Source organism: Schistocerca serialis, chromosome 3 (genome assembly GCF_023864345.2).
Source record: "Schistocerca serialis cubense isolate TAMUIC-IGC-003099 chromosome 3, iqSchSeri2.2, whole genome shotgun sequence".
NCBI classification, from domain to species: domain Eukaryota; kingdom Metazoa; phylum Arthropoda; class Insecta; order Orthoptera; family Acrididae; genus Schistocerca; species Schistocerca serialis.
The window spans coordinates 54,695,526-54,723,029 of record NC_064640.1 but is presented as its reverse complement, the minus strand read 5'-3'; the positions used below and the strand labels follow the sequence as shown (position 1 = coordinate 54,723,029).

At 41.7% G+C, this 27,504-nt stretch overlaps 1 pseudogene; it reads right to left on the bottom strand.

Moving 5' to 3' along the window:
• Positions 1–6,726: 6,726 nt before the first annotated feature.
• Positions 6,727–6,844, bottom strand: LOC126472301 (5S ribosomal RNA; annotated as a pseudogene).
• Positions 6,845–27,504: the final 20,660 nt, after the last annotated feature.

Sequence of the window (27,504 nt, the reverse complement as noted above, 5' to 3'; positions counted from 1 at the left end):
GTTCTATGGCCCCTGTGGCCTCCATTCCATTTCGCAACCTCTGGTCAGCGTAACTTACTGCAATCTGGCCTGCATCTGGCTGTAACTTGTGCTCAGAATATCGCACGAAACTAACTATCCCTATCCTAAACGGTGGTGCCGCAAAAATGTCTTAACATGGCGTTTTTTGTAAGTGGTCAGCCAGTGACATTTTCCTGTGCCTTTCTTTTAGCTCCTTCCTCATTTCACTTGTGTTTTAACCTCATGTGTTTTTCCGCATGTAATATACTCATTTTGTGGTCGCTTCGAGTGCGTGAGTGTGGAACAATTTTCAGGGTTTAACTTTTTTTTTTTTTTAAATGAGTGTAAGGGTGCTGATGACCTCGCCATTGAGCGCCCATAAGCTCCAAACACAATCACACACTCACACGCGAGCGCGTGTCAACATCGTTGATAGCAATGGAAATACTGTCGACGTCAGGGCTGCTAAAGCAGAGTTACTAAACACAGCCTTCCGAAATTACTTCATCAAAGAAGACGAAGTAAATATTCCAGAATTTGAACCAGAAACAGCTCCCAACATGAGTAACGTAGATATCCTCAGGGTAGTAAAGTAACTTAAATCACTTAATAAAATCAGATCTTCCGGTTCAAATTGTATACCAGTTAGGTTTCTTTCAGAGTATGCTGATGTAATAGCTCCATACTTGACAATCATATACAACGCCTCTCTCGACGAAACATCCGTACCCAAATACCGGAAAGTTGCACAGGTCTCACCAATGTTCAAGAAAGGCATTAGGAGTCACAAAATTGCACTAAAGTAGCGTCAATATGCAGCCGGAGTTTTGAACATATATTGTGTTTGGACATTATTAATTACCTCTTACCCGGCCGGGGTGGCCGAGCGTTTCTAGGCGCTACAGTCTGGAACCGCGCGACCGCTACGGTCGCAGGTTCGAATCCTGCCTCGGGCATGGATGTGTGTGATGTCCTTAGGTTAGTTAGGTTTAAGTAGTTCTAAGTTCTAGGGGACTGATGACCTTAGAAGTTAAGTCTCATAGTGCTCAGAGCCAGCCAATTACCTCTTAGAGAATGGTCTATTGTCGCATAGTCAACACGGGTTTAGAAAACATCGTTATTGTGAAATACAACTAGCTCTTTACTCACACGATGTGTTGAGTGCTGTCGACAAGAGATTTCAAATTGATCCCGATTTCTAAATGTTTAGATAGCTTTTGACATCATATGTCACAAGCGGATTGAAATCAAATTGCGTGCTTTTGGAATAGCGTCTCAGTTATGCAACTAGAGTCCTGATTTCCTGTCAGAGAGGTCACAGTTCGTAGTAATTGAAGGAAAGTCATCTAATAAAACAGAAGTGGTTTCTGGCGTTCCCCAAGGTGATGTTATAGGTTCTCTGCTATTCCTTATCTTTATAAACGATTTAGGAGACAATCTGAGCAGTCGTCTTAGGTTGTTTGCATATGATGCTGTCCTTTATCTTCATCAGAGGATCAAAACCAATTGCAAAACTATTTATTTATGATATCTCTATGGTGCGAAAATTGTCAATTGACCCTAAACAATGAGAAGTGTGATGTCATCCACAGGAATCCATTAAACTTTGGTTAATCCATAAATCAATCAAATCTAAAGGCGATAAATTCAACTCGATACTTACGATTTGCAATTACGAACAACTTAAATAGGGAAGAAATCAGAGAAAAAGTCGTGGGAAAGGCGAATCACAGACTACGTTTTACTGGCAGAACACGTAGACGATGCAACGGATCTATTAAAGAGACTGACTACACTACGCTTGTCCGTCCCGTTTTAGAGTACTGCTGCGCGGTTGGGGTCCTTACCAGAAAGGGTTAACGGAGTACATAGAGAAGGTTCTAAGTACGGGAGCACATTTTGTATTATCGAGAAGTAGAGGAGAGAGTGCCACGGACACGGTACAGGATTTGGGGTGACAAGCATTAAAAGAAAGGCATTTTTCGTTGCGGCAGGATCTTCTCATAAAAATTTCAGTCACCAACGTTCTCCTCTAAATGCGAAAATATTGACGCCAATCTACATAGGGAGATACGATTATCATAGTAATATAAGAGAAATCAGAGCTCCCACGGAAAGATATAGGTGTTAGTTTTTCCCGAGCGCTGTTAGAGAGTGGAATAATAGAGAATTTTTGTGAACGTGGTACGATGAACACCTCTGCCAGACACTTAAGTGTGATTTGCAGAGTAGCCATGTAGAAGTAGATGTAGATCCGAGCGATTATACGTGATTGAAACCTACTCCATATAACTTATATTGTGGTGTGTTTAACCGCCTCTTCGCCATGAGACCTAAACTTGCCACAGGCACGTGCACACTTGCGTCCAATAAAAGCTTTTGTTTCATTTCATCCACTAAGCCAGTTATGCAAAATACTACCTCTGGACACGTTTTAGTCGCCTAAAATTTACTGGAAGCGCCGTTCGACGGCCCTGGATCCACTACTTCCGTGTAACGTGTGCCCTTGAGTGGCACCTCTGCAAATTATCCTCTCCTTGAACCGCTCTAATGGTGCCATCGGGAGGTGTAAAAGTGCACAGGCAGTAGGAAGACGAGTGGTGGGGTCCGGTGCGGCAACACAGTGATGTCCCGGTATGCTAGTGGTGCTGGCTTGTTAAAATTATTGTGTAACGAATAGCAGTAGTTTGGGTTTAGGACTATGTAAGTGCTTAGCTGGATTGGTGGCTTAATCAGCATGGAAGGATGTTTTAGAGTTGTGAATTGAGATGGAGAAGATTGAAGGTTACTGAGCTTCCTTACAGGAGTAATACGATACTATATTCGTAGCCAGCAAAGGACCTATTTGGTATGTTAACGTTAACACTTCTACATGCAATACTTGTGCTATGTTGATAAATATACACCACTGGGTGACTTAAGTTACTAGTATATTAGAAGTGCACAAATTATTTACTCTGTGAATCCTAATGCAGATGGGCGTGGTGGCGTCAAGCAATTGACAATATATGAAGTTAATCTGAACCGCCTTATATTGTTCTCATCTTGCTATAGTTTTTCTCAATGTCACACTATTGCCTACATTTGTTAGTCTGATACTACATAAGCTGCAGTGTGTGGGAAAAGGTATTTTGAGTCTGAAAACTTGTACTACCTGTTGGCATAAGGATACAGTGATTTGTAAACGATTGCTGCTAGCAACCCAGGGGTTTGATTTAATAGTGTATGTTATGTATGTACGGGCTTACCTAAAGGCACTAATGTTGTATGTGTGTTTAGCTGACCATCGTGTGATTACTATAATGCGTGAAATCGAGAATGAGGAAATCTTGTAACCTGGGACTCGCTGTGGCTATCAATTGTAAGCCTTTTGCCTTCAAAGTGTTGGTTATTGTTCTTTCCAGATTGTGTGAAGAAATGCCTAAGTTATGAGGTGTTGGATGGACATTAGAGATCCAATCCGATATCAGTTGGCATCGACTGGTGATCCACGGCCGGCCACTGTGTCCGAGCGGTTCTAGGCGCTTCAGTCCGGAACCGCGCTGCTGCTACGGTCACAGGTTCGAATCCTGCCTCAGACATGGATGTGTGTGATGTCCTTAGGTTAGTTAGGCTTAAGTAGTTCTAAGTCTAGGGGACTGATGACCTCAGGTGTAATGTCCCATAGTGCTTAGAGCCATTTGATTTGAAATTTTTTTTTTTTTTTTTTTTTTTTTCGAGTCACGGCTGTTAGCAAATATCGGGCCCGCAACGGACTGGGGCCGCTTGATAGTGTTGACCGACGTTCGGTCGCAAGAAACTACCTTACTAGGCCGGAGTCTTATATTTTAGAATAGTTTAAGCCATTATCATTGCATCTGATTGTATCGTAAGTATTGAATATTTACTTCCTTTCAAGGTAAGTAAATGGTCTCTTAAAATATTTTGTTTAATAATTACGCATTACTTATGGAGTTTGTTTAAATGATTAGTCTATTAGTCAAAAAGAAGAAGATATCTTTTCCAGAGTGTCGTAAGAAAGTCAGAAATTTTAAAAAGAGTTAATGTCGTATAAATTTGTTCTTGTGATAGATTTTTAGTTTTATGTTTTCAAATTCGACGATTGTAAGTAATGGCTCTTATGAAAGATTTTAATTTCATGGATTTTTTTAATGCGTCCACTTGGACTTACAAATTTAGGAAAGTGTAATTAATGTTCAGTTTTAATAACTGTTTGAAAGTGCTATTCTGCTGTTTTACATCCAGTCCTCACTCCACTGCCCACTTGGTACAAATGGCAGATTCTCATTCTCATTTGGTGCCTTCCTTTAATGCCCCTATCCAGGTCCCGATGCCCTACTCTTCCACACTCCCTACATTGCAGCTGACATAGTCTTTCCATATGTGACCTGATCAATCACGATGGTAATACTTAACGTCAGAGGAAAAATCCGTCTTTTATCGCGGACTCTATTGTTGTTGCCTTCCAGTTAAGACCTCAGGAAAATCTGCCTGCACATTTCTCGATACTTCGGATGGCAAAAATGTGTATAAGCCTCTTCCTTCTGTTTCTTGCAGAAGACCTTATTGGAGGTATCACTTTCCATTAACTCATACGTATCCGGCATTTGTGACCGAGCGGTTCTAGGCGCTTCAGCCTGGAACCGCGCGACCACTACGGTCACAGTGTCGAATCCTGCCTCGGACATGGATGTGTGTGATGTCCTTAGGTTGGTTAGGTTTAAGTAGTTCTAAGTTCTAGTGGACTGATGACCTCAGATGTTAAGTCTCATAGTGCTCAGAGCAATTTGAATTTGAACTCATACGTATCAACATTAAACTTCCTTATTATGTCTACGAAACTCTCGATGGACTCACCCCACTTTTGTAATACCCTGTTTAATTACTTCCTGTAATATCTACAACTATTATTCCTCCTATAACGCTATACTAACTTTGCCCTTAGAGCTATAAAAGTCTGAGAGTTTCTTAACTCTTAGTGATACATCACATATGAAAACCTTGACTAAACAATGGTAAGGAACAAGTTAGTTGTTTTGAGAATTTGCAGAAAAAAGTTTCCACAAAAATTTCATAAATAAAATATTTCAAGTACATAAAATGTAATTTTTTATTCAGACGTGTCACTGTCTGCAAATATATTTGTAGTAACAATACATTTTTAAAATGGTAAATTCTACCCAACATTTTATTTTTAAAAAGCCATCAGTGGGTACGTAACATTGTTTGCTTGTAAACTGAGAGTGCCTACAGTGGGTTAGCACTGACTTAACACTGATTGCTTGCTGGGCGCATTAATGAAACATTACTTTTAATATTCTCAAAAACACTAAAGTAAATGTTCTGAATTGTTTCAGTTTTTTTATGTTAGGATTCGTATTTACAAGTTCTGCAATAATAAACTATAACAACCTAAATCCTGATCTATGGATCAGCACAATATAAAATGAATTTTAGGAAGCCCCTTACTACATAGCGTAAACAATGTGAAGGCGGCGCGTAATAGTTGTACCATCATTGTGTAACGTAAATTCACGAAAATTATGGTAGAGGACCCAATTTAACATTATCTACTTACTTCAATAAATATTCACACTTATCTTTCCAGCAACAACTTTTGAAGCTCATCAGCGTTCGGGAACATATTCAGGTTCTTTACCTGATTCTTACTTACCAACTTCATCCTCAGATTCGTAAAAATCGGCCCTGCAAAGCGTTTTCCTGGTAAGAACACCGCACGCGCTACTACTACTGACAGCTATGTTCCTGACATTAAACAGTGTTAACACGCACGCATCGTGACAAAGCTGCTATTAGCGAGAATCTGAAATTCAAAATAGAGCTGCCAAATCTCGGTTTATGGTTGAACTAACATACGAATAGAGCACATCACTTATCAGTATTGTATGCAATATTCCCATTTCTCATTGCCACTGTTTACTGCCGAGGGCTTTATATGTTTTCACATGTCTTACCAAACGTAACTTGGTGTCATGCAACAATTGTCCTTCCTACCAGCAACACAGCTGTGTGGCTACAACAGCTCGTCTACAAACGCTAATACATCCTGTGCCGATTTACTCGAAATCAGAGTGACATTGACATATTGTGCGAGGATCTACGCTCTCTTACTGCAGCCACCTGCTGTTGTAAGTCACCGCCCGCATACGAGCCGTCTGTTATAGCAAAGCCTGAATTGCCTCTGTAGTAGTAGCCTCGTGGTCCACTGGATTGAGCGTTGTAAAGCCTGTGACTGCAACAACAGGAAAAGCATTTCAGGAAAGGAATGAATACTAGTATTACCGATACACTTCCCTATAAGAGGGAAGCTCATTAATTACATTCTCTGGCGTAGTTCTCGACCCCTCTGTGGTGTCTGGCGGTGACACCACACCCTCTATATTTAAAACAGGTTGCCACTGAAGATTTATCGCAAGTAGCACTACCGAGTCATGGAAAGCATATGGGGGTTGGGGTGTTCATTGCGGTTGACAAAAGTATTGGTTCTAAAAACTAAACTCCTCCCGAACAGGCCATGAAGGCCAAACGGTACTCACCGGCCGTTGTGTCATCCTCAACTCATAGGCGTCAAGGGATGCGGATATGGAGGGGCATGTGGTCAGCACACCGCTCTCCTGGCCGTATGTTAGGTTCCGAGACCGGAGCCGCTACTTCTCAATCAAGTAGCTCCTCAGTTTTCCTCACAACGGCTGAGTGCACCCCGCTTGCCAACAGCGCTCAGCAGACCGGATGGTCACCCATCCAAGTGCTAACCCAGCCCGACAGCGCTTAACTTCGGTGATCTGACGGGAACCGGTGTTACCGCTGCGACAAGGCCGTTGGCAAAGAACTGGTTGTGCTGGGGTCGAAATTGAATGTGACAGTGACGTTACCTGATCGCATATAACATGTCTAGGCGAAACCAAGTGCACGTTTTTATCGGGCACACGATATCGCTGTCACGGTTCTAAAGTCATTTTAAGAATGACTGTCAGCAGCAAGTGAATATCCAAAGCATGCAATACTAGTTGGATGCAACTTTAACCTACCGAGTATAGACTGGGTCGTCTATGGATTCATTACATGATATAGAAAGACGGTTTTGCGAAGTGCTTTTGAAGACTTTTCCGAAAACTGTCTTGAGCAATTAGTTCGGCAACCCACACGCAATGAAAGTATCGTAGACCTTATAGCTACGACGCCGGACCTTATCGATGGGATCAGTACAGCGACTATGGTTCTAACAGTTAATAAATCAGTCAATAAGGCTAGAACACATTTTCTGTTGGAACGGGCAGGTAAGCAACTGTTAGCATCTCATTTAGGCAATGAATTGACATCATTTAGTTCCAGTATGATTGACATAGAGGAATTATCGTCAAAGTACGTCATGCTCTGGAAATGTACATGCCAAGTAAGTGCATTAAGGAGAGGCAAGACTCACTGTGGTTTAACAACGAAATTCCGAAAATGCAGAAGAAGCGAAGACTGTTGCGCTCTCGGTTCAAAAGATAACACGCAAATGACGACCAGAAAAGGTTCGTAGGTAGTCTTGAGTCAGTGAAGAGATCTATGCGATAAGCATACAGCGACTGCCACCGTTGTACCTTAGCAAAAAAAAATTCTCGTCTTATGTAAAATAGCTAAGCGGATCTAAGACTTATATCCAGTCATTCGTTGACTAATCTAGTGTGGCTGTAGCAGATAGTAAAACGAAAGTCGGTTTTAAATTTCATTTTAGAGAAATTATTCACGCAGGAGAATCGCACAAACATACAGTCATTTGAACATCACACAGAGTCCAGTACGGACGAAATAGTAATAAAGGTAGTAATAAACATCCATACTGTAGAGAAACAACTGAAACAGTTGAAAACAAATTGTGGTGTCACCACCAGACACCACACTTGCTAGGCGGTAGCCTTTAAATCGGCCGCAGTCCGTTAGTATACGTTGGACCCGCGTGTCGCCACTATCAGTGATTGCAGACCGAGCGCCGCCACACGGCAGATCTAATCTAGAGAGAATCCCTAGCACTCGCCCCAGTTCTACAGCCGACTTTGCTAGCGATGGTTCACTATCTACATACGTTCTCATTTGCAGAGACGACAGTGTAGCATAACCTTAAGCTACGTCATTTGCCACAACCTAGCAAAGCGCCCTATTCAGTTACTAGACCTCACGTCAGTATAGTCCTTCCCTCCTCACGCCAGCCTGCGTAAGCTAAAACGCGTGCATTTCGGCATCCACTAGTAACACGGTGTTGGCTCTTCGACTAACACAACACAAATAACTACAGATGGAAACCCAACTCGGTTTTACAAACCCTACTCTACGACGTTGCCTCCTTACTTAGCTTGCATTATCACGAATCTCTCGTCGAGTGCAAAGTGCCAAGCGACTGGAAAAAAGCACAGGTGCCTCCTGTACATAAGTAAAGTAAAATAACGGACCCGAAAAATTATAGACCAATATTCTTGAAATCGATTTTCTGTAGAAATCTTGAACATATACAACAAATTTCCTAGAGACCGAAAAGCTTATGTCCAAGAATCAGCACGTATTTGGAAAGCATCGCCCTTGCGAAACACAGTTTGCCCTTTTCTCAAATAATATACTGCGAGCTAGGGATGAAAGGCGACAGGCAGATTCCACATTTCTAGACTCTAGAAAAGCATTTGACACGGTGCTCCACTCTAGACTTTTAAGGAAAGTACGAACATGTGGTATAGGTTCCCAGAAATGTGAGTGGCTCGAAGGTTTCTTACGTAATAGAACCCAGTATGTTGTCGTCGACATCGAGTGTTCACCAGATACAAGGGTATCGTCAGGAGTGCCGCAGGGAAATGTGATAGGACCGCTATTATTTTCTGTATATATAAATGATCTGGCGGACAGGGTGGGCAACAATCTGCGATTGCATGATGATGATGCTGTGGTGTAAGGTAATCTGTCGAATTTTTGTGACTGTATGAGGATACAAGGTGAATTAAATAAAATTTCTAGTTAGTGTGATGAATAGTAGCTAACTTTAAATGTAGAAAAATGTAAGTTAATGCGGATGAGGAGGAAAAACAAACGCGTAATGTTCGGATAAAGAATCGGCCTAGTGGTGTTCTGCTTGACACAGCCACATCGTTCAAATATTTGAGTGCAACATTATATGAAATGGAACGAACATGTGAGGAATGTGGTAGGTAAGGCGAATGGTCGACTTCGGTTTATTGATAGAACTTTTGGGGAAGGAGATCACATACAGGACAGTAGTGCGATCTGTTCTTGAGTACTGCTAGAGTGTTTGGGATCCTCATCAGGTCGGGTTGAAGGATCAGACGTGGACTGCTACATTTATCACCAAGGTTCGAACAACATGTAAGTGTTCTGCTTGACACAGCCACATCGTTCAAATATTTGAGTGCAACATTATATGAAATGGAACGAACATGTGAGGAATGTGGTAGGTAAGGCGAATGGTCGACTTCGGTTTATTGAGAGAACTTTTGGGGAAGGAGATCACATACAGCACAGTAGTGCGATCTGTTCTTGAGTACTGCTAGAGTGTTTGGGATCCTCATCAGGTCGGGTTGAAGGATCAGACGTGGACTGCTACATTTATCACCAAGGTTCGAACAACATGTAAGTGTTTCGGAGATGCTCCGGGAATCAAATGGGAATTCCTGGAGGGAAGGCGACGTGTTTTTCGAGGGATTCTATTGAGAAAACTTAGAGAAAAGGCATTTGAAGCTGACTGTAGAATGATTCTACTGCCGCCAACATACATTTCAGGTAGGGAGCATCAAGATAAGATACGAGAAACTAGGGATCATACGGAGGCATGTAGACATTCGTTTTCCCTCGATCTGTTTGCGAATGGAACAGGAAAGGAAATGACTAACAGTGGTATGGTGGCTTCCGTAGTATGCATGTAGATGTAGATACCCCAAAAAATTACATTTCCTACACCGAACTGGGCACAAACCACCGTCAGTTTCTTGAGTGTTCCCCCTAAATTCACTGAAATCACTGCCTCAGTCCCCTATCAGGATTCTAAACTTCAAACCGACTCCGAATCCAACTGTAGCAATATTTGAAAGAAATTTCAGTCATTTGACTGATAATTGTTTATTTATTTTACACTATCTTGATTTCGGCTTTACAGCCATTCTCAGGTGTATGCTGAAATATAAAATGTGTCTGACCTTCCTGGGACGTACCATTGTCGGCAAACAACACTGACAGGTCATACATATTTTAACATTTCAACATGCACTTCAGAATGGCTATAAAGCCGAAATCATGACTGTGTAAAATAAATGAACAGTTATCGGAGAATGGCTGGAAATTACTTTCAAAAGAATTCTATATGACTATGTTCCCACACTAAGGACAGATAATTAACTTAGATTATTCTCAGTGACCACATTGTGATGACTTTGCTGAAAGCTGTCCCGTGGCGTCGCTCATGATCGCTGTTTCTCTTCTGATACTAGTGTAATAGTTTCGGAGGTACGGACACCAATAATTGCCAGGACTGTTGCCTCTAACCCAGGCTTGCGTTAGCAGGACGATGTGTTGCGTAATAGTGGCAAACACCGGTCACGGAACCAGAAGAGCTCAATTAGTAAACACATTCTTTATTCAGTAAGAGGCCAACACAATGGTTGATGACCGCTTTCAATGGTGTGCGCTGACACCCAGGCAGCAGTAGCTACCTCAGTGTAGCACAAAGCGGTGTGTTTCGTCACGGCCGCGTATGGGTGCTGGGCAGGAGCGTTGCCTCAGTGAAGTGGCAGCGGATGGTGGGTAGCCTTGAAGAGGTAACCTGACGCCAGGTGCACATGTAACGGACAGCCGGCTACTCCGGCAGCTGGTGGGCATGTGGCACGCAGGCGATCAGGATCCAAACCCAAGACCTCTTGCAGACTCCCAGAGACTGGAGGTGACCCCATCTTGGTGGATCTGGCTCTAGCCCCGGATTCATCAGGTCTTGCAGCGGGTCATAGACCAGCAGTTAGGTGATGAAGCTGCTAGATGTAGTTCATTGTTCCACATGGGACTGGCGAATGGCGTGGAATATATCTCAGAGTCGGTTGTAGTTGAATTCTAGACGCTGTTAGGGTCTTTTCAAGTCTGAAACTGCTCTAATCGAAAAAATCGGGACGGTACTGTATTTAGTAGTCTATGTTTTAGGGGCCTGTATCATTACTCTACTACACAGCAATAACTATTAAGAGATATCAAATTAGGCAGAAGTATTATCAAAAACCAGTTACAAGTGAGAAACGCTTTGAACTAGAAGCTATTGGCAACTAACACAAATTTTCATTTTCAAGACGAGAAAAATGGATAAGACATTAAAGAAAATCAGTTCATTTGCAAAATGACGTGTTTCGTGGTAGATGATCTTCCGTTTCAAGGTACAAAATGAATCGCGACTGACGAGATATGGCCTAAATGTCCACATGTTACGTAACTAGTAACCATAACTCTCTGTAACTGAAGAATTAACAATATTTCCAAAGTAGCTTTAATATAGTATATAGCACTTAAATATGCAGAATTCCTAAACTTACGAAATCCAAACGAAACACAACCTCGAGTCTCATAACAACATAACCAGTAGAAAATACCGGGAGCTGCTTACAGCGGTTCCTATCGCGCGTTCCGTCATGTGATCTAAAACCGGTCACTGGATGAAACAGTGACCAGGAAACATCCTGTGTTCTACGCACACTATCTTCCATGCGAAACACCCTCCCTACATAGCGAACTGCATAGGTGATAAGATGCAGTCCTGTCTCACTCTCGTTTCAACTGCTGCTTCCCTTTCATGTACTTCGACTCTTATAACTACAGTGAGGTTTCTGTACTACGTTTTATTCGCCTAGTCAATCTAAGTGACATTTCAAATTCTTATTTTATTTCTAATTTTTTACTTTAATATTCTCATACTGTGCTGAAGTACAATTTTTCACTGCCTTCGTGGTGAGTAGGGAAAGGTTGTTTGTTACTGTAGGTTGTGATGAGGAGCATGACACTTCCCAACGCTGTAGGTCGGCAATAGGGAGAGATGTCACTTGTTGGCTGCTGGCCGTCGCCTGGAGCGTCGGACGCAGTGTGTACTAACGTTCTGACACCGGCATTCTGCTGGCTTTGATGTTATCCTACGCCTTCTCTCCTTACTTGTTGGACTCTTTCTGACACTAAAAGTAACAACTTCTCATGACCAACCAGACTGGGAAACGGGCTCACAGGCCGACCTGGGCACGCCCATATGTATTCTCTCTACTGAACACAAAGAGCCAACTTTTAACTAACTCCTTTCCAATGCCCGCTTTACTACCCGTCGTTAACAGATCCCACTCTTCAAGTAACTAACAAATTAAGAGTAACCTTTAGCTCCTTGTGTTTTATTCCTGCTACCTTCAGAATTCCAAGGAGTGCATTCTAGCTAATATTAGTCGAGGTATTATCTAAATATACAGTTGCAATAAAAACAGTTTTACCTTAGTTGCCGGCCGAAGTGGCCGCGCGGTTCTGGCGCTGCAGTCTGGAACCGCGAGACCGCTACGGTCGCAGGTTCGAATCCTGCCTCGGGCATGGATGTGTGTGATGTCCTTAGGTTAGTTAGGTTTAACTAGTTCTAAGTTCTAGGGGACTAATGACCTCAGCAGTTGAGTCCCATAGTGCTCAGAGCCATTTGAACCATTTACCTTAGTTCCGCTTATCTTCTAAGACAAGTGGTATGACCAGAACTGCCTCACGTCTTCCTACATTTCTCCGGAAACCTGACTGATCTCTCCCAAGGTGGGCTTATACCAGTTTTTGATTCTTCAGTAAACAATTCGTGTCAGTATTTTGCTATCATGAATTATTATTACACTGATACTTAGCTAAGCTTCACACCTGTCAGCAGCCCCTGCTTTCATTGGACGCGGAATTATCACATTTTTCTTAAAGTCCAGTTGTGTCATATATCTTGCGCACAAGGTGGAATAGTTTTATTACAACTTGCTCTTCCAAGGATCTTTATAATTCGGAAGGATAAACTGAGTGCTGTCGACGAGAAAAAAAGATTCAAATGGCTCTGAGCACTATGGGGCTTAACTTCTAAGGTCATCAGTTCCCTAGAACTTACAACTACTTAAACCTAACTAACCTGAGGACATCACACACATCCATGCCCGAGGCAGGATTAGAACCTGCGACCGTAACGGTCGCGCGGTTCCAGGCTGTAGCGCCTAGAACGGCTCGGCCACTCCGACCGGCTGTTGACGAGAACGTTTGGTTTTCTTGTATAAGGCAGAGTAGTTTAGTTGCAGTAAGAATTATGATGATAGGGCTATGGTTAGAAGTTGATTGTGATTTTCTTCTTTGATGTATTTATTAAACAGAATTAGCACGATGGCAGAATCTAGGAATTCTAGGGAATGTGTGTTAGTTGGTGCCATTTCGGAAGGGCAAAGGAGTCGTACAATGTAAGCTTTCACGGCCGGTATTGTCTTCACTTAAAACTTCCGGGCTGATAGTCTGTGGTCGGAGACGAAACGTCAGGACAGAGTTTTATACTTCGACCACAGCCTATCAGCCAGGAAGTTTCAAGTGAGGGCAAAGGAGTAATGCTATCAATGAATAAGAAAACGGGATTGGGGGTGAGCTAGTAAGAGCAGCACAGTGCACATGTAATCGTTGACACGGCAGATACAAAGCAAAAACTCACCAAGGTAGTATAATGTTAATATGCATACTAGATCTGCAGATGACGCAGACTAAAACAGTGTCTGAAAAGCTAAACAAAATTATTCAATAACTTATAAGAGGCGATGACCTGGAGAACATTCGGTTTCAGATACGTTACATAGTGGTATGACAGAGGTTTCGAAAACAGATTTTTATCTACAAAATATTTCTTGGAGCATCTGCGGGATCTGTCCGTAAGTTCTACATTATGAGCAGCAGATTAAAACCGAAGAAATCGCGGAAAGGTAAGAAACTGAAGAGAAGGGACCTGGATCAATTGAGAGGCCCAGAAGTCGTTGAAAGAATGAAATTAACCATTCAAGATATGTTACTATAAGTCGGTGTTTCAGTGTATGACAACACTATGGCGATAATTTAATTACTTGGCTTCCAGTGTCTGAGTTTAGCCATTCTTCACTCTGCTGGCGGCTCACCATCGATAAAAGGTGCACTGATAATAGCCGCCTAATTTGTAACTTCCCAGGCGTCTCCTCCCACTCGCACAGTAGCATCTGGTGTCCCCTACAGAATACGCAGTTACTGGACTGAAGTACTGCTGGTGCGCACGTCGTAGTGCTGTGCCACATGAGTCTACAATCAACATCCTCAACTTTGGTGTCAATTGCTTCGTGTTGCCCCGCAGCACTGCTACAGGTACATCAAAATGAATGGCTATATTGTGCACGTCTTTCGCTCATGACGTTTTGTTCAGTTGTTACATTTCTCCCTATGAAAGCGTGCACTACAAGAGTAAGAATGTTTAATCATTAGGGGGACCGGAAAGTAATGTCGTTTTCATAAATTAAATTCAAACAGATAAATTGTTAACAAGTTGTTTTAATCAATGATGCAATCAGCTGCGTTTTCAACAACATTTTTACATCTAATGTGTAAGTTTTCAATTCCAGACCGCTAAAAGCAGTTAGGGTTTCAGTAAAATATCTGGAGATGGCATTTTGAACAAAATACGGAGTTTTACACTTTTGTAACTTACAAAGTACGGTAGTGATCGCAATAAAGGCAAATCCGATGGCTTAATATCGAAGGCGTATTGTGGATGAGGCGATACCTCCCATCCAAATTCATTAATTTTTTCCTCGGTTCATTTTGCGCATTGCTGGCTTCCATTCGGTAAAATTAGGAGAGAATGTTTTCTTTTAATTTCCGCTGAAACACACAGAAAATGGCGACAACTTTCGTGGTCTATATTTCTGTGCGAAGCAGTCGTCATGATTTGTTTTGTATTTTTTTAAATTTTCACATTTTGGCACGTGCACTCTGTGGATGTTGTTAAATTCTCGGAAAACAGGTTGATTACATAGCATTATACGTTTTATGGCAGTGCTCGTAGCTAGTAATGACTACAAATAGAGGTTCCAGTTTATGAGAGTCATCTTAAGATAGGTTTGTGTTATATCCGAAACCCCTAATGGATTGATTTAAATGAACATTGCTGCACGGGGTAGCCGCGCGGTCAAAGGCACCTTGTCACGGTTCGCGTGGCTCTCCCCGTCGGAGGTTCGAGTCCTCCTTGGCCATGGGTGTGTGTTTTGTCCTTAGCGTAAGTTACTTTAAGTTAGATTAAGTAGTGTGTAAGCCTAGAGACCTATGACCTCAGCAGTTTGGTCTCTTACCATAAATTTTCCAATGTCCTAAATAAACTTTATTATTATACTGCAATCACAGTTCTCATATTGTCTACTTTCAACAAGACATTGAAAGAATTATTACATTCTTCATGACGCTGAGGTTATTTCGTCCGTGTCATAAAACGTCCAAACCTTGTGGAATACATAGTATTGTCATGGTATGCCCTCCACATGATCTCAATAATTCTTAAGCAATGTCGTTTACTGCAGGTCTCTTGTTTTCAGTTAGGTCATTCAGTTCTCTGTCAAGTTCTTCTCACAGTATCGTATCTTCCACTTATACTTCATGTAATCCCTCTGGCCTTTCTCTAATATTTTCTTCTAGTTCGTTTCCTTTACATAGACCTTCTATAATTTCTTCGAAATTTTAGCATTCTTTCTTTACTTGGTACTGACTTGCCATCTGAACTTCTCTTTTCTCCAGAAACCTCTTTAATTTTGTTATAGGATACATATCTTTCACATAATCACGTTTACTTAAAAAGCTTTGTATTTCGCCTGTATTCATTCCTTCATTGCCATTTTGCTATGTCCGTCAATTTCCTTCATTAGATTTTTCTATGCCTTTGTGTCTCCTTCATTTCCTGCCTATTAATATTTTAATCGTTTACCAGTCGAAGGGTTATTCACTAGGCCTTATCTTCTTGCTGATTTGATCCTCTGTCGCTTTCACCATTTCATCTATTATAGCTACTCATTAATATTCTATTGTATTCGTTTGTCCTGTTTCATTCAATTGTTTCCTAACGCTCCCAATGAAATTGCAAACAACATTCGGTTCTTTCAATTGATGCAGGACCTATCTACTTAACTTTCCAACACTCTGCAATTTCTTCGGTTTTAACCTGCGATTCATAATCAGTGAATCGTGATCAGTGTCCCCTGGAAATATATTGCCGTTTAAAATCTAGCTTCTAAATTTGTATATTGTCACTCTCTAACTTATGTGAAAGTTTCCGTTGTCTCCAAGTCTGTTTCACCAATAGAATCATAGTCGTTCTTTAACCATGTGTTCGTGATGATCAATTCTCGCTGTTGTATGGCTGGTTACAGAAGTTAGGTTTCGAACGTTACTAAGTAGCCTGTTATAGAGGACGAATTTCCTCCAAAAGTACATTCACCAATAATTAAGTTCTGATCGTGAGCCTCAGATGCATGCTGTATCTATTCTCACACACTGTTGTATGATTCTGTCCCTTCCAAGACACTCTATTTATAATGAAGAGATCGTATGTGAACACTTTTGTACAACACAGTTAATATTATTTCACTTAAAGTTCATATAACACGTCCCTTCTGGTTCTGATTGCACTACCTCTACAAATGCACTCACTCTTTTATCACGAGCCTGTATGAGTTTACCATGCCGATTCATTACTGTACGGTTATTGTTACATAATTGTAACAATTTCCTCATTAAGAAATTTAAATTTGACTTCAAAATTATCACTTTTACACACACTCTGTAATCATGCTCAGGCTCTACTAACAACATCAAAAAACTAATTCATATTTTTTGACGTGCGATGCACGGAGCACGAAGTCCCGGAACATTCTCTGCAGGCTTGCTCAGGCTCGACTGACTTACACCTTAGTCTAAAAACTCTCCTGGCGCCAACGTCTCCTTTGTAGAACGAAGGGGCATGCCCGTCAGCGATGCCGCTGCACTGTAGCGAGGAAGCGTAGGGTAAATTCGATGCTTCAAATGTATGATCGATATCTGTACCGTTACATCCGCCAGCTAACTGTTTTCAAAATCCGTGCGAAATAAGGATTTAAAAAATTAAGAATCCCCTCACTTACTGAAAAAAAAAGAATTCCCTCACTAACTGAACATAACTGAAATTGGCGATTGGTCCCCCAGAGCTTGGCAACACGGTCTTTCTTTTTCTTTTTTCCAAATTTATAGTTCACGTAGGGTAGATTCGATTCTTCAAAAGTAGGATCGATATCTGTACCGTTACATCCGCCAGCTAACTGTTTTCAAAATCCGTGCGAAATAAAGATTTAAAAAATTAAAAATCCCTTCACTTGCTGAAAAAAAAATTCCCGCACTAACTGAACATAACTGAAATTGGCGATTGGTCCCCCAGAGCTTGGCAACACGGTCTTTCTTTTTCTTTTTTCCAAATTTATAGTTGACGCATACCAAGTCTATTCATAGTTATGGTTTTCTGACTTTTACAAAGATATGTTTTATTTCATAACGTGTAGACTTATTCAAACAGGATAAGATCGTATTGTAGATCAAAATTAAGCCCATTTCAAGTTTCAGAAAATATGCAAGTCCTCGATGAAAGCTAAATTCATAGCAATACATCTTTACAAAATTCTCCACACCAGAAGATTAAATTCAATATTTCAGTTACATATCGTCTCAGTCCATTTCAAAATCCATTAAATGTAAAAGTTCTTACTCAAATAGAGACATGTAGCACCACATCTCTTCAAAATTCTTCATCCACATTTTATTTACTTTAACGAAGTAGCTCAAATCAGGTAAGTAATTAAGCGACAAATGGTTTTTGTATGACAACAGATCTATTAATCAATAAACTTTAGCCAATTACACATGTTGTAGAAAAGCTTTTGAAGTTCAATGAATATGAACAAGACACGGTTAAAAATTTCAGTTCGCCTAAAGAGTGATTTCGTGCATTCATGAGCACGTCTCTTCACTGCGCAGATAAACGCACAGCGAGACACTACTGGGGTATGACACGGGATCCGCGCACATGCCCACAATTAATCGCTGTGATGCGCTGCAAACTCACTCTCGTCGCACGCCGCCAGAATGTATCGCTGCGCAGCCTAGCAACGACTCAGCGGGCTGCCGATAGCTATCCCGCACCTGCTGCTCTCAGCTGACGCGGTTGATATCCGCGTTCGCTGAAGGCATCCTTCCGGAAGCTGAATTCTCTCTCTCCCGCCGGCTCTTCAGAAGCCGTCTGAAGGCACTGCGCTGCAGTTTAATGCCGCGCCTTGCGCCGACGTCTCTCAACATGCAACAACACATTATTCTGTGTGAGCCACAATTTCTCGTAAATTCTCTTCGGCCACTCGCACCTGACACACCACCTAACAAGCGACGAAAGTTCTGGGCGCATGCTCGCTACCTTTTCAAATCACTGTGCCTTAACGCAACGTCCTAGTTAAGTGCCTGTGAAACTGAACACGCTCAAAGGAACCTTAATTAACTCACAACCAAGTTTACGCATATAAAACTTCTTTACCTTTGCACAATAAAACAGTTACGATAAACACTTATAATAGTCCTTAAGAGAAGTAAATCTAATTCTATCTGTATATTACTAACACCGTTCATATCTGGTAGTCATTTTTATTACCCTTAGATTTTTTTCTTGCTGAGTGTTCAATACAATATCAAATACTAATTTTTCGTTGCCACAATGAATAAAGAGCTGTAGTACCGACTTCGAGTCGTATGTGTTATTCCTGTATTCAGCAATGTTATGAAATTCTTTTTTCTGTTGCTTCCTTCCGGGCCTGTGGAATCGCATAAAGCGGCTTAAAACATGGTTTATGAGGCTTTAATTTTTTTTTATTTTTCTTAGTAAGATCTTTTTCCAGAAAACCTACCTGATTCCAATAATTAATCGAGATGTCTGTCCAGCAGCTACTTATTCTGTATCGGAGATCCCATTTATTATGCTGTTAATTGCATCTACATCTACATGGATACTCTGCAAATCACACTTAAGTGTCTGGCAGAGGGTTCATCTAACCACCTTCACAATTCTCTATTATTCCAATCTCGCATAGCGCGCGGAAATAATGAACACCTATATCTTTCCGTTCGAGCTCTAATTTACCTTATTTTATCGTAGTGATCGTTCCTCCCTGTGAAGGTCGCTGTCAACAAAATATTTTCGCATTTGGGGGAGAAAGTTAGTGAATGGAATTTCGTGAGAAGATTCCGTCACAACGAAAAACGCCTTTCTTTTAACGATTTCCAGCCCAAATCCCGTAACATTTCTGTGCCACTCTCTCCCATATTTCGCGATAATACAAAACGTGCTGCCTTTCTATGAACTTTTTCGATGTACTCCGTCAGTCCTATCTGGTAAGGATCCCACACCGCGCTGCAGTATTGTAAAAGAGGGCGGACAAGCGTAGTGTAGGCAGTCTCCTTAGTAGGTCTGTTACATTTTCTAAGTGTCCTGCCAATAAAACGCAGTCTTTGGTTAGCCTTCCCCACAACATTTTCTATGTGTTCTTCCAGTTTATGTTGTCCGTAATTGTAATACCTAGGTATTTAGTTAAATTTACGGCTTTTAGATTTGACTGATTTATCGTGTAACCGAAGTTTAACGAGTTTCTTTTAGTACTCATGTGGATGACCTCACACTTTTCGTTATTTAGGGTCAACTGAAACTTTTCGCACCATTCAGATATTTTTTCTAAATCGTTTTGCAGTTTGTTTTGATCTTCTGATGACTTTATTAGTCGATAAACGACAGCGTCATCTGCAACCAACCGAAGACGGCTGCTCAGATTGTCTCCCAAATCTTTTATATAGATAAGGAACAGCAAAGGGCCTATAACACTACCTTGGGGAAGGCCAGAAATCACTTCTGTTTTACTCGATGACTTTCCGTCAATTACTATGAACTGTGACCTCTCTGACAGGAAACTACAAATCCAGTCACATAATTGAGACGATATTCCACAAGCACGCAATTTCACTAAGAGCCCCTTGTGTGGTACCGTGTCAAAAGCCTTCCGGAAATCTAGAAGTACGGAATCGATCTGAAATCCCTTGTCAATAGCACTCAACACTTCATGTGAATAAAGAGCTAGTTGTGTTTCACAGGAACGATATTTTCTAAACCCATGTTGACTGAGTGCCATAGACAGTTTTCTTCGAGGTAATTCATAATGTACGAACACACTATATGTTGTAAAATCCTGCTACATATCGACGTTAACGATATGGGTCTGTAATTTAGTGGATTACTCTTACTACCTTTCTTGAATATTGGTGTGACCTGTGAAACTTTCCAGTCTTTGGGTACGGATCTTTCATCGAGCGAACGGTTGTATATGATTGTTAAGTACGGAGCTAATGCATCAGCATACTCCGAAAGAAACCTAATTGGTATTCAGTCTGTACCAAAAGATTGCTTTAATTAACTGATTTAAGTTGCTTCACTACTCCGAGGATATTTACTTATACGTTACTCCTGTTACAAGCATCTCGCATTGAAGTCCGCGCTAAATTTCGAGCTTCTGTAAAGGATTGCCCAGCTTGGGGGTTTTGTGTCTGTTTAAATTTGGCAAGTTTGTTTCGTTGTTTCTGCAGCAGTGTTCTAACCCGTTTTGTGTACCAATGAGAATCAGCTCCGTCGTTTGTTAATATATTTGGTATAAATCTCTCAATTGCTGCCGATACAATTTCTTTGAATTTAGGCCACATCTGGTCTAAACTTATATTATTAATTTGGAATGAGTGAAGATTGCCTCTCAGGAAGGCGTCAAGTGAATTTTTATCTGCTTTTCTGAACAGGTATATTTTTCGCTTATTTTTCGGTGATTTGGGGATTACAATATTCAATCTCGCCACGACAACCCTGTGTTCACTAATCCCAGAATCGGTTTTGATGCTCGTTATTAACTCAGGATTATTTGTTGCTAAGAGGTCAAGTGTGTTTTCACAATTGTTTACTATTCGCATGGGCTCATGAACTAACTGCTCGAAATAATTTTGAGAGAATGCGTTTAGCACAATTTCGGATGATATTTTATGCGTACCTCCGGAATCATACATGTATTTCCGCCAACATATCGAGGGTAAATTAAAGTCACCAACTATTATCGTACGAGTCGGGTACGTGTTTGAAATCAAACTCAAGTTTTCTTTGAACCTTTCAGCAACTGAATCATCTGAATTGGAAGGTCGGTAAAAGGATCCAATTATTATTTTATTCTGGTTGCTAACAATGACCTCTGCCCATACTAACTCACAGGAAGTATCTACTTCAATTTTGCGACAAGTTAAACTATTTCTGGGAGCAACAAACTCGCCGCCGCCAACCGTGTTTAGCCTATCCTTCCGAAACACCGTTAGCTTCTTCGCAAAAATTTCGGCTGAGCTTACATCCGGCTTTAATCAGCTTTCAGTGCCTATAACGATTTGAGCATCAGTGATTTCTATTAGCGCTTGGAGCTCTGGTACTTTCCCAACACAGCTACGACAATTTACAACTGTTATACCAATGGTACCTGTATCTACGTTCTTCCTGTGTTCAGCCTGCTCCCTTTGTGACTGAAGCCCTTCTTGTGTTTTCCCGAGACTCTCTAACCTAAAAAGCCGCCCAGTCCACACCACAAAGCCCCTGCTACCCGTGTAGTCGCCTCCTGCGTATAGTGGACACCTGACCTATTCAGCGGAACCCGAAATCCAACCACCCTTTGGCACAAGTCGAGGAATCTGCAGCCTACACGGTCGCAGAACCGTCTGAGCCTCTGATTCAGACCCTCCACTCGGCTCCGTACCAGAAGTCCGCAATCGGTCCTGTCGACTATGCTGCAAATGGTCAGCTGTGCTTTCATCTTGCAAGCAAGACTGGCAGCCTTTACCACTTCTGTTAGCCGCTCGAAACCAGAGAGAACCTCTTCTGATCCAAAGTGACACACATCATTGGTACCGACTTGAGCAACCACCTGCAGTTGGCTGCACCCTGTGCTCTTCATGGCATCCGGGAGGACCCTTTCCACGTCTGGAATGACCCCACCCGGTATGCACACAGAGTGCACATTGGTTTTCTTACCCTCCATTTCAGCGAAGTCCCTAAGGGGCCCCATAACGCGCCTAACGTTGGAGCCCTCAACTACCAATAGTCCCACCCTGGGGTTGTCCGGATCTTGCAGGCTGAGTGGTTTCCTCTGAAACAGGACAGGCGACAGCATCTGATTCGGCGCGACAGTGTCAGCCACAGACAGCTCCTAGAACCTGTTAGTCAGACAAACCGGGGAGGCCTTATGTTCGGCCGCCTGGGAAGTCTGTCGCCGCCTGCTTCGCCCCGGGGCGACCTCCCACTCGACCACAGGTGAAGGGTCAGCCTCAGTGCGAGCAGTAACTGGGCTGACCACTGGTGAGGACCGATCGGAGGACTCTGACGTGCTGGACGTCCTTTCGATCCCCTCGACCGGCCCACAACAGTGGTGCCCATCCACTGCAGCCTCAAGCTGTGTAACCAAAGCCATCACAGCCTGAAGCTGAGAGCGAAGTGCTACCAACACGACTCGCATCCGCACATAACAATCGCAGTCCCTGTCCATACTAAAGGCAGTGGAAAACTAAACTATGCAGGTAAACGGACTATCGGCACGTGCTGCGCAACTCTACTGTAGACCCTGACGAAAACGCACGAACTGTGTCTAGTAACACGCAGATATTCAAAAATCTAACTACCGAAGCACCCAGGTGACACTAAATAATTTGCCCCTGATAAGGAACTTGTAATATGTCACAAAATTGGTTTACTTTCTGATGCAAACGAAAACGCGACAACTGTGGCTATTAGATATTAAAATTACACGCAGAAACTCAACAAACCCAACTATTAAAGCACACAGATGATATAATAAAATTCGCTCCTGGTTAGGAACTCGTAAATGTCACAAAAGCTGTTACTTTCCTGTTGCTGCGTCTGTCTCGGTCGGCTACTGCTGCCTGACTGCTCACTATTCGGAAATTTATCACTTCGGTTACGGTTTATTAAACGTTCCTCTTCTACTTCCTCTGCACAAGCAACCAATCGGTATATGTGGGAAAACGTAGTTTCTACTGTCGTTTTGTCATCAAATTTTACTTTTTTCTCCCTGACTCTGACGTGAAACCTCATTTAATTTCGCTCATAATCTATCAGTGCATTGTGCTCTTTCAAGCAACCGCAGCCTATAATAACTTGCTCTCGCAAAATAAGGCACGACTATGGCTACTACTTGAAATGATTCTTCACATGCAACATTTTCACATGCAACATTACATGACAGTTAATTGTTTTCCCGCATTCACCTATAGCTCCTTTTATTTCGACACTACTAGCCTGTAACTCCGTGTTTCGCGTCCTGATTTCAGCAACTCTTTATATACGTTTTCTGTCGCACATAGCTGGCTTCTCGACTTGATTAATGATTTCACACGCCCACATATTTTGACCTCAACTGTAGATCTGATAGCTGCCTTATCTTTACTATAATAACCTATTCTAATAGGCCTTTCTGTTCATCATGTAATTTTTCTGCTTTCATTATGCAAATGCTTCTCTCTTCTTCCCAGAATGTTCAAGGTTCCTCCATATATGTTCCAAATGGGGTCAATTCTGAAATCCTTATACGTTTCCCAGGTTCTTCTTCTATGCTGGTTCCGCTCCTCTTCTCGGCCTCTATGTTCGCGCTCCCCGCCCTCTTCCTCTTTTCTCGTCCGCCTGTGTCATATACCATGATTTGTGTTTCCGGCCTCCATTTTATGCGCTACCGCTGCACGAACATTCCCTTTTGTGCCACCGTTACTACACTCTTATCTACTAGGTAATTAAGTATTTTGCGTTCCGTCAGGGCGCACATTTCAAGTGCTATCGGTATCCATACTGCTTGTTTTTGTCCCACTGTCTCCACATCGGCACAAGTAACATTCATACGTTGTACCCAGATATGCTGTTTAAAATTAAGGCACAACACATTTTCCTTAGTTTCTGCACAAATTTCAGCTTAGAAACACTAGGTACACTCATGTCACTTCTCACGATGCATATTTGGTCACAAGTTTCATAAATCGTCGTTAAAAATCTTCTGTGTGCGCCGCATCGAAACGTTGCACACCCTCTAATTGTAGTTATGACAGGACACAATTTTATTCAGTTTTCTCACATGTTTTGAGTCAGAAATACATTGGCTGCTTACACTGATCAGCCAGAACATTATGAACACTGAACACCGCGACGTTGGCGTTGCGGGCACGGTACGCGATAACCGAAGTATGTAAGCGGAGCAGACAAGGACGGGGTATCACCACAGCGAAGATATGGGCTGCAAATGGGGAAATCCATTGAGATAAGAGACTTTGACAAAGGGCACTTATTACGCAGTCTGTAAACGAGTGTCTCGGAAATAGTGAAGCTTGTCGAATGTTCACATACTACTCTCGTGAGCAGTGAGCATATAACGAAAGAGGCAGAAGGATAATGGAACTACCACTCGGTGCAAAGTGATGGACGTCTAAGACTCTTCACATAACAGTTTGGTGGCTTGTCTCGTCTGTAAAGTAGGGTAGATGATCATCTGCAGCATCTCTATCGTAAGAGCACAATGCCGGTGCACACACAAGTGTTATTGAGCACATCATTTTGAAACGTCCCCTTTGAACAATTTATATATATGACTGTGCTTAAACTGACACACAATATTTTGTTAGCGCAACGCAATCTGACTTTCAAAATTCCCTACAAAAGAATGGCCCTGACTAACATTAAACTATACCTTTCACAAATCACTTACCTCACAAAAATCTTCGCTGCTCAAGCTACTGCAATACAGCGAGCGCCACTACTGCCAGCTAAATAAAAGATTCAAACTATGGAAGGCACTAACTACTGATAGGGATAGTTAGCAAATGAAAGATATTAATAGAGAACAAACAATGTATTTACCTTGATATCATCATATATATATATATAGCAGTTCATGACAAATTACAAAACTCCGCCATCTCTCTCCCCACATCCACCACTGCTGGCGGCTCACCTCCAACTGCGCAACGCTACGCGCTGTTAACATCCAGCTGCCCCTCTACAATGGCAGACAACAATGCAAACTAGCCACAGACTGCACACAGCACAGCCAGTGATTTCATTTTCATACAGAGAGCGCTACGTGGCGGCGGCGTTACCAATATAAGAACCTAAACAGCCTACTTACATAAGAACCTAAACATACAGTGGAGAAAAACTATTATTGACAGAGGATGTGAACAAAATATAGAAAGCATGCTTAGATAGAATTTTTTTGGTGGAAACAAAGGATGAAATAAGAGGAAAGATATATGAAGTTTTGGGTTGGACTGCAGTACCACATGTTACACTGAAAACGAACCCTGTCCTTTCCTATTGGTGTTATCCCACTATGTGTTTGTGTACCCTTGTGTATTTGTTTTCTTCCTGTCTCTGTGTAGTTTCATAGAACTTTTTCTTCTTTTAATATTAAGCTACATTCACTATGATGAGGAATACTGTTATCCTCGAATATAATTGGCATTAATAATATGTTATTTACTTGGTAAAGATGTTAGACATTATTAATTCTGTTCTGTTCAATGCTCATGTGTAAAGTTGATGTTTCAAAAGTTATTGTGATCCTTTATGTATGTACTCATGTCATAATTCCTGTAACACTGACGTATATGTCTATTTCTATTCTTTTGTAAAGCCTGTACTACAAATGTTATCTATATTGTTATGTTTTTAATGATGTATTTTGTACCTTTATTGTTTTCTTATGTTATAAAATTGTAACTGTCACCAGTTCATGATATTATTAACTTGTAAGTTACATTTCACTGCACACATTTCCGTTGGTCATAGTATATGGACAATATGTGAGAAGTTGGGACTGTTAGTGTTTGCATGTGTGTTAATCATTCAGCAAGGGACTGGATAACAGCATTGCTGGTTCTAAGGACAATTAGAAACTAACTTTGTGAGTGCAGAAGTGGTGGTTTATGGACTTGCTATATTATCCGCAAGACTCTTCAATGGTAATTGTGCACCTGCACAGTCACAACAGATGGCTGCTGGCTATCTCTACAAGGACTACAGTGGGTCTGCATCTTTGATGACCCACCAATACCGTAATCTCTCCAAGGACTACAGTGGGTCTGCATCTTTGATGGCCCACCAACACCGTAATCTCTACTAGGACTACAGTGGGTCTGCTCTGTGATGACCTACCAATATTCTTCCAAACTTCGAATGACTCTGCTGTGGGTTTGCTCTGTTGTGACCCAATACCTGTATGCATGTCAAGAGTCAGCACTGTCGTTCCGTTGGAAGGACAACACTACTTCTTCAAGACTGCATGGAAATCCACTACTTCCGTGTGCATTTTCTTCTACTGCTCAGGCTTTGAGAAAAACACTATATTTTACCGTAATGAATGATCAGGACTGTCTTTATGGACTGTGACAAAATTTTAGCTTTTGACCAACATTGTATCAATAAGTGTGTGCATTTGATTTCTTTGTTATTGTAATTATGAAAAATTTTATCAAATCATTATTGGCCACTGCCCAAAAAAAATTTGTAAAATTTTTTGTGGGGAGCATGGGGGCTATGTAAGTAGGCTGTTTAGGTTCTTATGTAAGTAGGCTGTTTAGGTTCTTATATTGGTAACGCCGCCGCCACGTAGCGCTCTCTGTATGAAAATGAAATCACTGGCTGTGCTGTGTGCAGTCTGTGGCTAGTTTGCATTGTTGTCTGCCATTGTAGAGGGGCAGCTGGATGTTAACAGCGCGTAGCGTTGCGCAGTTGGAGGTGAGCCGCCAGCAGTGGTGGATGTGGGGAGAGAGATGGCGGAGTTTTGTAATTTGTCATGAACTGCTATATATATATATATGATGATATCAAGGTAAATACATTGTTTGTTCTCTATTAATATCTTTCATTTGCTAACTATCCCTATCAGTAGTTAGTGCCTTCCATAGTTTGAATCTTTTATTTAGCTGGCAGTAGTGGCGCTCGCTGTATTGCAGTAGCTTGAGCAGCGAAGATTTTTGTGAGGTAAGTGATTTGTGAAAGGTATAGTTTAATGTTAGTCAGGGCCATTCTTTTGTAGGGAATTTTGAAAGTCAGATTGCGTTGCGCTAACAAAATATTGTGTGTCAGTTTAAGCACAGTCATATATAAATTGTTCAAAGGGGACGTTTCAATTTATCGTACATTGTTGAACATGGAACTCCGCAGCAGATCACCCCTACGTGTTCACATGTCGACCCAGCGACATTATCAGTTACGACTGCAGTGGGCACGGGATCATCGGGATTCGACCGTCGTCAGCTCTTGGGGTGAATCACATTTTTGGTACACTAGGTCGATGG